Raw genomic sequence first — 12,185 nt, 5'->3', positions numbered from 1 at the left:
CATACTTTGGATATCGCAAAGCTTTTGGAAGGCAATGCCCTAAATTTTATTTTTCCAAAATGCTCTAATCATTTTTTGAGTGACTAAAATCTCCATTGCCTCCAACAAAGCTTTGAAAATGAAACTAGTGATGAGAAGTTTAGAAGAGATTCTACATAAATCCAAAATTCACTCTTGAGGCAATTCACCTAAAAAAAAAGTTGAGCCCCAAAAACTAGCAATGAAAAACTATATAGAAAAAACATTACCTTAAAACTAAAAATTATTATATATAATTTAAGTTTTTTATTAATTTGATTAACTATTATTAAAATATAATAAAATATATTACACACTCTCTATAGTAAATTAACAAAATTTTAATATTAATTTAATTAAGAGAATAATTGAAAATTTTATTATTAATTACTTCATAGAATTTATGCAAAAATAATAAAATAGAAATGTATGAAAATGTACAATAATCAATATTTATTAAAACAAGTTATCATCCGAGATTAATTTGTATAAATATTTAATATGTAAATATCACATTAAAAATATAAATATAGTGATGAAATTTTTTGGAACGTTGAGGATGAAAGAAGTGTCCAGCGAAAACATGAAACATATTAACAAACATCAAATTGTGTAAATATTTAATATGTAAATATCACATTAAAAGTATAAATATGATTATGAAAACTTTTGGAACAGTGAGGATGAGTGAAGTGTCTAGCCCATACATGAGACATCTCAACAAACATCAATTTTTATAAATATTTTAAGGTAAATATCACATTAAAAGTATAAATATGATGAAAAAACACTTTTGGAAAACTAAGAATGAATAAAGTATTTAGACAAAACATGAAATATCTCAACAAATTTTCATCATGAAAATCTATATCATATATATAGATGAAAGAATAATATTAAATTATAGAATTATATCAAATAAATAAATTCTATAATGCATGTATATAAATAGCTCAATATTAATAATTATTAATATATATTTACGTATGCAATGTTGTTGTTGTTGTTTTTTTCGTAGAAAAAGTCGTAATTTTATTCATATGAAAAAATTACATTTTGTAGATGCTTGAGCATATGCAGATAGTTGTTCCTGTAATGACAGGAATCAAAAGAAAAAAGAGAAAAAGAATAAATTCCAGCTAGCCTATAATTTTCTGCCCTTCTTCTTCTCAACTCGTCGCCAACCTCCGGAGTCGAGAGTAGGTGCAATAATAGCTAGCTGGTTTTCCATTGTGATCAATGGAAGTTCTTTGTCAGATTCCGAGCCCTCAGATCCATGAGTTCGTTTGATGCCGCTTACTTCTAGATGTGTTTCTTGTTGTTGTTTTGATATGTGTGGCCCCAGCTGAGTAACTGGGGCGTTCCCTTCCTGTGTATATTTCTATCCCATTTGTGTGTCAGGTTCTCTCTGGTTCTCTATAGGATCTGTGTTCATGTCCTCTTCTTCCAACGGGCTGGTGTGCTGCCATCCTTTAGGCTTTTTTTGTTGTTTCTTATTCCTTTTGGGGTCCTTTCGAGCCAGTGGGCAGGCATATTGGAGGTGCCCTGTTTGCATGCAACCACGACATCTGAATGCTGTGTTCTTGTAGTCAAGCTGTTGTGTCCACAGAGAATTATTGAAGTTCAACGTGATGTGGTCTGGTAGCCCCTCACTCAAGTCCACTTCTACACATATCCTGGCAAATGTGAATATTCCCCTGATAGCTCTATCTTCATCCATTTTTAGGAATTTCCCCAGGGAGTTCCCAATGGCTATTAAAACTTTGTGATGCCAAAAATGAAGAGGAAGACCATGAAGCCTTACCCAAACAGGCATTGTTGAGACTTTCATTGTATTGGCATCAAAATCAGGAAACTAGGGGGTGGTGAAGAGACTAGCATTGCCCCAAAACCAATGCTCCTGATTGATAATGCTATCTCGTTCCTGTTCTGTGTTAAATCTAACAATAAAAAACCCTTTTGGGCAAAGGTAAATCTCATAGTCACATGTCCATTGTGAAAATATCCATTGATGCAGAGCATCTGATTTTGGCCAGAACCCATTAAATTTGCAAATAACAGTATTTTTGGATAGATCTGTGTGTAGATTAGTTACCTCCGACAAAGATACTTGAAGCGTTGGAGATTCCGGTTTTTGTTCCACAATATAGGGGCCTGGTAGCTCTGGTGGTGGTGCTGGTTTATTTTGCATTTTTTCCTTTCCTTTGACTGCATCCCAAAAGGAACCTGTATTTTTTGAGCTAGTTCCATTACATCCACTGCACAGTCACAGATTTAGAATGATTGTTGAATCTTTGATGATGTCGTAGTGCTGGAGTGTTTGGTTATCCTGCATACTATGTCCTAAATATATCAGGTTTTGATACTTTGTTGGGGTTCCAAATTGGATCTCGATTTCCTACTTTAAAGATTGGATACTCCACCCCTTGTTGAGCCGCATGCAATAATGTTTGCCCCCTATCAGTTTGATGAAGATCTGTATCAGATCTTCATCCATGCAGAGTGGATCGTTCTTTGTGAGGCCTCACACAGTTGGATCGGGCAATTCCTCTGTGAACCCAAATGCGCCTTTGAGTTTTGGATCTTGTCTACGCCTTGGTCTCTCCAGATTTGGCTTATAGGGAGCGTTTTTCAAAGATCCATCCACTCTGACAAGAGTATTTATCTGCGGCAGGAAAATCCGTGTCTTTGGGCTCATGGCCGCTATGGCTAGGGCCGCTTCCTCCATCTTCCGTTCATTGGCTTGTACTCCTGCCTATTCAAACGAGTGCTGGAGCGCCTCCGACTTCACGGCCCATAACCTGTCCCTCGCTGACTGAATCAGCCTCATTGCCTTTACGACTGACTGTTCGGATCGGTTACCTTGATGCGGGAGGAGGAGGCGACCAAATGTCGATCTTCTGTGGGGGTTTCCTACTCGGCTCCCATCTCTGGTGTACTTTGCGTCGGCGGCATGAAAACTTGGAGCAGCAACCCTAGCCATCGTTCGTCGGTGTTCAGTTCCGGAATTCAGTTCATAAATAGATGTATTACATATGCAATGTTATTAGTAAATGGGGTTAAATCATTACCCTATTCTACACACACACACACACGACACACAAACATTAAATAAGTTTAGATATAATGAAATATCGGCTACGGATAAAGAAAAGATATACAATTTTCAATAAGTCAAGATGACTCATCCATTTCTAAAAAAATAGTTAAATTAATTACCAATTCCATTTCAAAATTGATTTAATTTAAATATTTAATTTCTATTTTTAAAAAAATAATAATTATGTAATAATTATTTCATAGAACTAAAAATGATAATAAATAGAAAGCAATGAAAATTTGCAATAACTAATTATTCTTAAAACAAGTGATTGTGAAACATTATATTATATAAATATTTAATCTATAAATTTCACATTAATGGTAGTAATGTTGAATGTTAGTTCTTTGTGGGTAGTTCAAATGGAAAGTGACATGACATTGAAGTGTTATGTATTGTCGACTTTGAGTTGGGAGTGCCCAAGGAGGGTTGAAAAACCGAATTCGTGATACGGGCGCACCCATGATGTGCAATTGGTGCCCATGTTTGGTTAAACATGACTTGGTTCGGTTAAAGGGGACTTAGGTGAAGGCGTTCGGTTAAAGGAAACTTTGGTGGAGATGTTCAATTATGTGCAACCCCATCTTCAGTTAAAGGTGCGCACATTACATGCAGGAAAGTGCATGTAACTTGAATATTGTGTTGGGTGGGTGCCCGCCCATTATGACAAGTGACCAAGTAGTGGGCGCGCACAGGTTACACAAGTGTGATGAGTTGGGAAAGTCACTGGGGAGCAAACGAATTGAACGACACAAGTCGGGCCCCTGGGTGGATGAGCAACTAGGCAGATGGACGAGTTGGCCGGATTGGCTAGACGGACAACATATCGGTGGACAAGTGGGCTCAGCTAGATAAAAATATGAAAGGGTGCATGCTAGTGTTGTGCACAGGTCGACTGGGTGGACATGGGTGAGCCAACCCATGGCCAACCCAAGCGACGCATCGGTTGAATGAAAAATAAAACACATGGAGGTCGTATATATTGGTGGTCACGTGGATGGTGGGAGGCATCATCGTAGAAGAAAGAAACATAAAGAAAATAGAAAACCAGTGAAGACATCCACAAACGAGCAGGCAGGGCAAGGTCGAACGGACTGAGGGCTTGGGGTAGAGTTTGTTCTTCAATGATATTTTTGGGTTTCCACAGATCGGACCGTAGGGTAGCACTACACTAGAGTCAGGTAGAAGGGTCGCAAGGTGGCAGACTTATGACTCGGCAACACAGTGCAGGAAGACAACCAAAAAGGTAACATGGACTAAGATTTAGTGAACGATAGGGCTGCGGGTCACTGTGCGTTCAATGGGAATGACACATGCCATTGTGTGTTGAACGAGAAGACCAAGGGAAACTTTATGCTGAATGATAAGGTCGTGGGATGCTATGTGTTGAACGACTAGCACGACAGGCTGTGTTGAGTTGAAATGATGGCACAATAGGTCACTGTGAGCTGAACGATAGGTACAACAGGTGACAATTTGGTCGAATGGTGCACGAACTTGACAAAAGTGTGTGGGTCGTTACGAGGCAAAATTATATTTGAAAAATTATTATTGAGTGCACAAACTTAATCTGGGAGTTTCCCTCCCATTTCTGATATGTGTGTACATTATTTATTTATGATTTATTCCATCGAATAAAGAATATAACTGGTTGAAGATAATAGAAGTAATTTCGATTGCATGATAACACTTAGAAGACAATTGGATAGGCGTTGAGTAGGTGTAGTTCTTAAGCTTGAGTAGTAGGAAATGAAACATTTCAGAGGTGTCGCGCCTCGCCTATGTTTTGTTGGAAGACTCCACTAGTGTAGGGGTGTGACAATTGGTATCAGAGCCCATTTTGCAAAAAGAGGGCTTTAAAAAGTGAAGTAGGAATATGACAGTCGTGGTTGCAGTTGGTATTGAAGATGGGCACTGTGCAGTTGGTCACAGTGCGACATTAGGGAGTTTGGTAGGGGCAAGACAATAGGTCAGGGCCGAGCTAAATATTGAAGTGTATGGTCATGATATGTTCAAAAGAAAAGCTAATGGCAGACAATGTAGAAGAGCCACAAGTGACAGGTGAATCTAGCATGAGTCCTGAGATAGTTTTTATGAAAAAAATGTTGGACCACATGGATGAGATAACTTCGAAGATGGGTGCATTGGAAGTCGTTAATGATGAACTTAGACATAAGTTCATAAAGAAGGAAGAGGACCATGAATACCTCAAGGTACAGTATGAGTATCTTGAATGGAAGTATGAAGAAATTGCGAATGAATTCAAGAAATTTGAATATGTGAAGGATCAAGGATTAGAGGAGATCATGACATTATGAAAGAGTCTTGATGAAGCTCTTAATGAGATTGCAATCTTGAAGAATGCAGTTGGACAGGGACTAGTTGGAGGAGCTTCCCATATCAAAATCAAGGAACCTGATTCTTATGATGGAGTGAGAAGCATGAAGACACTTGGGAATTTTTATTCGATATGGAGCAATACTTCGAATTCTTGGGGCATCCTAATGAAGAGGCCAAGGTAAAGGTAGCATATCAATTCCTTACAAAGGATGCCAAGATGTGGTGGGGAAGGAAAGCAGACAAATTTCTCACGGTGATGCTCAGGACATCTCTACTTGAGAAGAAATGAAGAAAGTGTTGTAAACTCACTTTAGCCCACAAAATGAGACTTGGGATGCAAGGACGAAGATCAAGTACATTAAATAAATAGGGAGTCTGTAGGCATATGAACAAGAATTTGTGAGTGTGGCCTTGGAACTACCTGACATCGCAGAGAAAGACAAGGTCTTCAACTTCATCATTGGCTTAAATCCTTAGGCACATAATGAGGTGAAGAGGCAATAGAGAAAAACACTTGAGGAGTCATTTGTTGCAGTTGATAGAGTAGTAGACCATTTTGATGAAGGGATTGAAGAGAAGAAAATGAATTCTGACAAAATGAAAGAGAAGCCTATGAAGGAGGATCATGCGAAAGTAGGTGGCAAAGTGAAGCCAAAGAAACCCATGATATTTTGGTTGTGTAGAGAGGAACACACGGTGAAGAATTCTCCTTCAAGACCGGTAGTGGCAACTTTGGCACAATTTGATGAAAATAAGAAGGAAGAACCAATGGTTGGGATGATGCATATATTGGGTGTTGCAGCAACAATGAAGGCTTTCCCATTACGTGATCCTTACAGGAATAAGTTGGAGTATGTGGACATGAAGGTTGGGCACGTCACATTTCTTACCATGGTGGAGAGTGGTGCAACCCATAACTTCATTAGAGAGGATGTTGCGAGAAAATTTGGGTTGAAATTTATTCCAACCCAAGATCATCTCAAAGCAGTGAATTGTCCACTATACCAAGTTATTAGTATTGCAAATAATGTGGAGGTACGCATTGGTGAGTGGTTTGAAAAAGTCGACTTCACAATGGTACGAAAGGATGACTGTGAAGCAGTTTTGAGGATAGAATTTATGAAGAAATATGAAGCTATGATGGTGTTGTTAGTGCCTATCAGTCATGTCAGTCACCGATGATCAAATGTGCTCTTACAAAGTTTTTTCTTATGGTTTTAGGTTAAATTTTTATAGTTTCAAATAGCTTTTCAATAAAAATTTGGTCACCGGTTAGGAAGGTTCAGTATTTAATACTCTTTTCAGTTCCATGGTCAACTAATATCATCTTGGTCAAGTCAAATCACTGTTAGAAGATTCCCATAGTCATTATGGTCATAATTCATCTAATAAGCCCATGTTAGGTCACCACTAGGTCATAAGGTTAATTTTTGAAGACTAGTCATTTCACCATTGAAATCCATTTTATAAAGGAGTAGTAAAAGTTAGGTTGGAAATTAAAGTTTTAAATCATGTTTTTATTTCATTTTTAATGAAATACTTTCATAAAGTCATGAAGCTACATTATCAAAGTCAAGTTATGAAAAGTGATGGTGGGTCCACTACCACATGTAATTGAAAAAATCAATTTACACAAGTTATAAAAGAGTCCCACTCACTCTCCATTTGCTCATTCCATTTTCCAAGACATTACTCTAACCAAACAAGTCGAATTTTCTAGATAAGGATTATTTTTTGCATGCCAAAGTCAAGTTTTTCTTTTGTGTTGCGCAAATCCTCATGCTGTGCTACGTAAATCCTGGCACTGCTACGTTTTTCATCCAATGGCTGCAAATTTATTTGCAGTGATTTATTTCATCACATCCAAGTTGTGGGGTAGTAAATCCAGGTTGGTGGCCTTTCCTTTTCTCAAGTAAACTCTTAATAATGTTGTTATGCTTCACTTCCCTCTCCTAGGGTTTTGAAAATAGTTTTTAAGATTTCATGATTTGCATGGTCAACTTGTTATTAAAAGTTGTATCTAATGTTCATACATCTCCTATCCTAATCACACCTTCCCGAACACCCTCTATCAAAATTCTCCTTAAATTCCATCATTTTTACATAAACCCTAGCCAGAGTACACTTTCCTAACCTTGGACTGTGTTTCTCTTCTTTGAAACCCTTCCCCTCACCCAAATTCTAAAATTCCACCTTCCTTAGCTCCCTAACATCCCTCACTATCCTCCCAAAATTTCCTAGAAATTTTCCAGTTCCTTGTCCCTTTCATTTCCCTAAATTTCCTCACAACTATCAAAATCCCCTATTTTCCTATAAGTAAAACCCTAGTTTCTCTCCTATAGAGCTAGGTGTTATCATGGAATCTGAAACCTCTGAAAAAGAGAGACATAAAGGAGGGCAGGTCATTAGATATGAACCTACCTCAACTCAAGAGATCTTGTCATCTCCTTTCATCAGAAAATCATTTGAAGATGCAGGTTGTCTGGCCTTTTACCAAAGAATTGAGCAACTAAAGTTTCATGATAAATTGACTAGTGCTTTTGCCACCAAATTAAGAAGGGATAAAGTGACTATAACAGGATTTGAGTTCATTGTTTCAAGGAAAATCATCTCCACAACCACAAGGATTCCAAACACTGGAGAAACTTGGTTCAAGAAAAGAGATATTGACCTTCAAAGTTACAAGATGTACTTGAAAACACCATATAAGGCAGTTGCAAAACATCTTTTTCCGTTCATACATTTGTTGGATATATATGCCCCTCTCACGAAATTGATCATGAAATATTTTACATGTGAGGGAAATTATTCAAGGTTATATCAATACCACATCAGGATTTTGATGCATTTCACTGGTGTTCAACAACTCAACTTTTCTTACTATATGTACAAAATCCTAACAAAAATGATTGAGAAGGTGCAAAAGCTGGGAGAAAATCATCATACTAGTCTATTTCATCATTGCTTGGAGAAAAATCTAGTTTGTCATTAATTAGCACAGGTAAATTTGTCTTGGGATGGCTTTTGAAATTCCTCTTTTCCTCCATCTTCTCTAGCTGTATCTAGTGATGAATCAACACCTCCAAACTCACAAATACAACAAGAGATTGCTTCTTCAAGAAGAACTATCAAGAAGAATTATAGGACAGAAGTGACTAAGACTTATTCCAGAGGTGAAAGGCTTGTGTTTGATCCAAAGATTGTTGAAAGGGCCAAGCCTACAGTAGGTGAATAGAGAGCATCCCCACAGCATGAGGAATTCACTCATCCTGGTACCAATGTGACAGATATGGAGAAAGGCCATGAGGACAAAGTTGCAAACCAAATCATAAGGGATAAGGAGGCTGAGATCAAAAAGTTGGAAAACAAGTTGACAGAGGCAAATTCTTTAATAGCATTCTTACAACAAGAAAACATGAAATTAAAAGTAAACCAAATGATCCAAAACAAACACATAGCCTATTTGAAGAAAGAGGATGTAAATGGGAAATCAGTGGTTCAGTTGGATGTTTCAGAAGGAAAAGGAGAGCAAAGCACACCAGGGAGACCAAGAAAAAGATCCTTCAAGAGAGCCCTTGAGCTACAAAAATAATTTTCTCCACCTAGAGGTCACATCACTGTAGATGACTTCATTACTAGAGAGATCAATGTAGACACAATATATTGGCTTGACAAGGTCAATGACCACCTAGAGAAGCTCCTCAAGAAGGCAAATAGGGACAATAACATGAAAATACATATGGCCATGCATTACTACATAAGAAACAGGGTATCCCAAGTCAGAATTAAATGTTTGAAGAAAAATCTCAAGGAAACCCTAACAAGCCAAAAGGACAAAGAAAATCATGATCTACTTGTTGAGGCCTCTCTCATGGCATGACATATCATATGATGGCTTCACTTGACAATTTTGAATAAATTTTGAGAACTTTTTTCCATTTTGAAATTTTTGGTGGTCTTTAGCCTATTTTAAAACACAGAGGCAACTATATGCGCAACACCTAGGTGCTACACTTTTTCCTCAACCATCCAAATTTTAAATAAATTACATGGTTTGATAGATAATCACTCCTAGATGTTATATATCCACTTTTTCAAGCTTTTCAGTAGACATATTGGGAGAAAATGCTCAAAAACAGGTCAAAAAATCACTTTCTGCCACTATTTTGAAGCAGGAATTGCACATATCGGAGTAGTCTTGGGAAAATCAGTTTTTCTTCCCACCGGAGTGTCCAAATAACCTTCTTGAAGAGTTTAATGAAAACTAGAGATCCATATATTTCCAGTGAGCTATCAAGTTTCGAATTTAGAGCATGGGAAGGCCTAAAAAATCCTCTTGCAAGATGGTGATATGCATATGTTTGAAGGCACTGCACATATCCATTATGGTGCTGTGCATATCCTTATGACAATTTTTCCTCATCATGTTTTGACTTGATGTTGTAATTTCATTAGTTCGATGTCTTGATGATGCAATCATTAATAAATTAGCATAATAGGTTGTTTTTTTTAATGTTAAATTAGGCCTCATTAATGAAGAGAAACTCAAATCAAAGTCTAAGAGAAGAGTTTGTTTTCAACCTTCTCACTCTCACTTGTTGGTTGAGATATCCTTGGAAATTGTTCCACTACTTATGGATTCAACCCGTGAAGGTGGGGAAACTATTTTTCTTAGTCTATATGTATCATTTTATTAGTCAGAGAGAAGCGTTGGACATTTTAGGAGAGAACTCTTGTAACTTGTGCTTCAACATTTTCAGGAAATCAAAAGAACAGTTGTAGCTGTTATCTAAGAATTCATGTGCATTGAGTTTGTGATCTTGTTTTTTCTCTGCTATAGTTTCATATGATAGATATTCATCTCTTCTTTCTATTCGTTAGTTTATTCAATTATTTTTCCTAATTTTATAAGCAAAATTATTTCCTTAAAGTTATGTTTTGATGGAATTATCATTATATGTTATTTTCTTTCTTGCTTAATGAATTCATGACATATATGTTCATTAAGTCCTCTTATTTATTCTGAAAACTACACTACATTGAAAAACCCTAAGCCATCACATAAATATTGCTACCTTTCTCCTTTATATTTTTGTTGTTGTTACCCTTTAATCTTTTGACCTAGTTACGTAGTTTTCATCCCTTGTTCAACATCAAAACCATAAATTTTCAAACCTATCTGAGTCTAGCATATATAGCCTAAAATCATTTTATATTCTAGTCAATTCTTTGGCTATCATATCATAGAGAGAGCCCTCTCTGGTTTGGTAGGGCTAGCTACCAAACTGAAAGCTTGGTCTATGGTTACCTCCATCGATTCCTTTCAGCCTGGGACATTGTGGGGGATAACAATTTGGTGTCATTATCGGGAAAACGACTGATATATTATTATTTGGATTAATTCTATAAGTTCATTCAAGACTGGTTCTGTGGGTGACAACTTCTAGTATCTAAAGAAAGGTTGATTTAAGAAATCATATCAAGTTTAAGATGTAAAACAATTTGACCCCTAAAAGACATATAAGGTCAAATCCTGACCCAAATCCACCTGCTATTATTGATGACCCAGAAAAACTAGTTAGGAAACTCAAGTCAACTACTCTTGAAAGTAGAGCTTGAAAATTAGAAAGAGCTACTTCTTTGCCTGAAAATTTATTCATTGTTGAAGATCTTTCTTTTGATCTTCAACTTGAGCTATCTATTTTCAGATCAAAATATGAGTTTTTCCTTTCTAAAGTGGTACTTGATCCTATTCAATTTGATTCTCACCTCCTTTATTCTAAATCCCTCTTTTCTAAAGCTGATCATGAGCTTTGGTTTAACTTTGATAAACTCCAGAGTCTAGCTGACCAACTTCAAATCAACACTGAAAAAGCCTACATTCAATATCAACTTGAAAACCTAGCTACTACTTCATCCTCTACTGCACCTCCAAACACGTCAGTTACTTCATCTCTTTTAAAACCAACTCCATTAGTGTCATCATCTTTATCAACACAACATATTATCATATCTACACAACCCATTGTAGTACGTCTACTACATTCTCCAACAGTCATGGCACGGTTTGCCCCTCTAATGTTACCTACTCAACTTGTTGCTCTACCTAAAAACTATAGCCCAAGATTCCCTCTGTTTGATGGAAGTTCAGAAATCACAACCCAACAGAATGTTGATAAATTGGTTGACTTTATCGATCTTGAAGGGGTTGGTGAAGAGGAGGCTAAAATGAGAATCATAGCCTAGAGCTTTTCTGGATATACCAAGAAATGGTTTCACATTTTGATAGCCAATTCTATCAATAGCTCTTAACGATTGATAGAGTTGTTCTTAACACGATGGCAATAAAAGAAAAATCCATTACAGATTTTGGTTGAGTATAATTCCATGAAAAAAAATCCTGAACGAGACAGTGCAGGAATTCACACTAAGGTTTAGTATGGTGTATAATTCCATTCGTGATGATATGAAACCTCCCCTTGGTTTAACACTTCTCCACTATACTGATGCCTTCAAACTATACATGGAATATCAACTTAGGGAGAGAGACCTTGCAACTCTAGAAGAAATGTAGTGAATTGCAATAAGTGTGCAGGCTAATCTACTCATCAAGAAATCTAAAACAAAACCTGAGAAACCTAAGAAGAAAGTTACCTTTAAAGAAGAGTACTCTTCATCTTCTAATGTAAAAATTGACACTCTGATAAAAACTATGGAAAGAATGATG

The sequence above is a fragment of the Pinus tabuliformis genome, chromosome X, assembly GCF_031772625.1.
Source record: "Pinus tabuliformis cultivar Carrire ecotype Pingquan chromosome X, CPIR1, whole genome shotgun sequence".
NCBI classification, from domain to species: Eukaryota; Viridiplantae; Streptophyta; class Pinopsida; order Pinales; family Pinaceae; genus Pinus; species Pinus tabuliformis.
The sequence above is the reverse complement of the archived record's forward strand: the minus strand, read 5'-3'. Positions refer to the sequence as shown.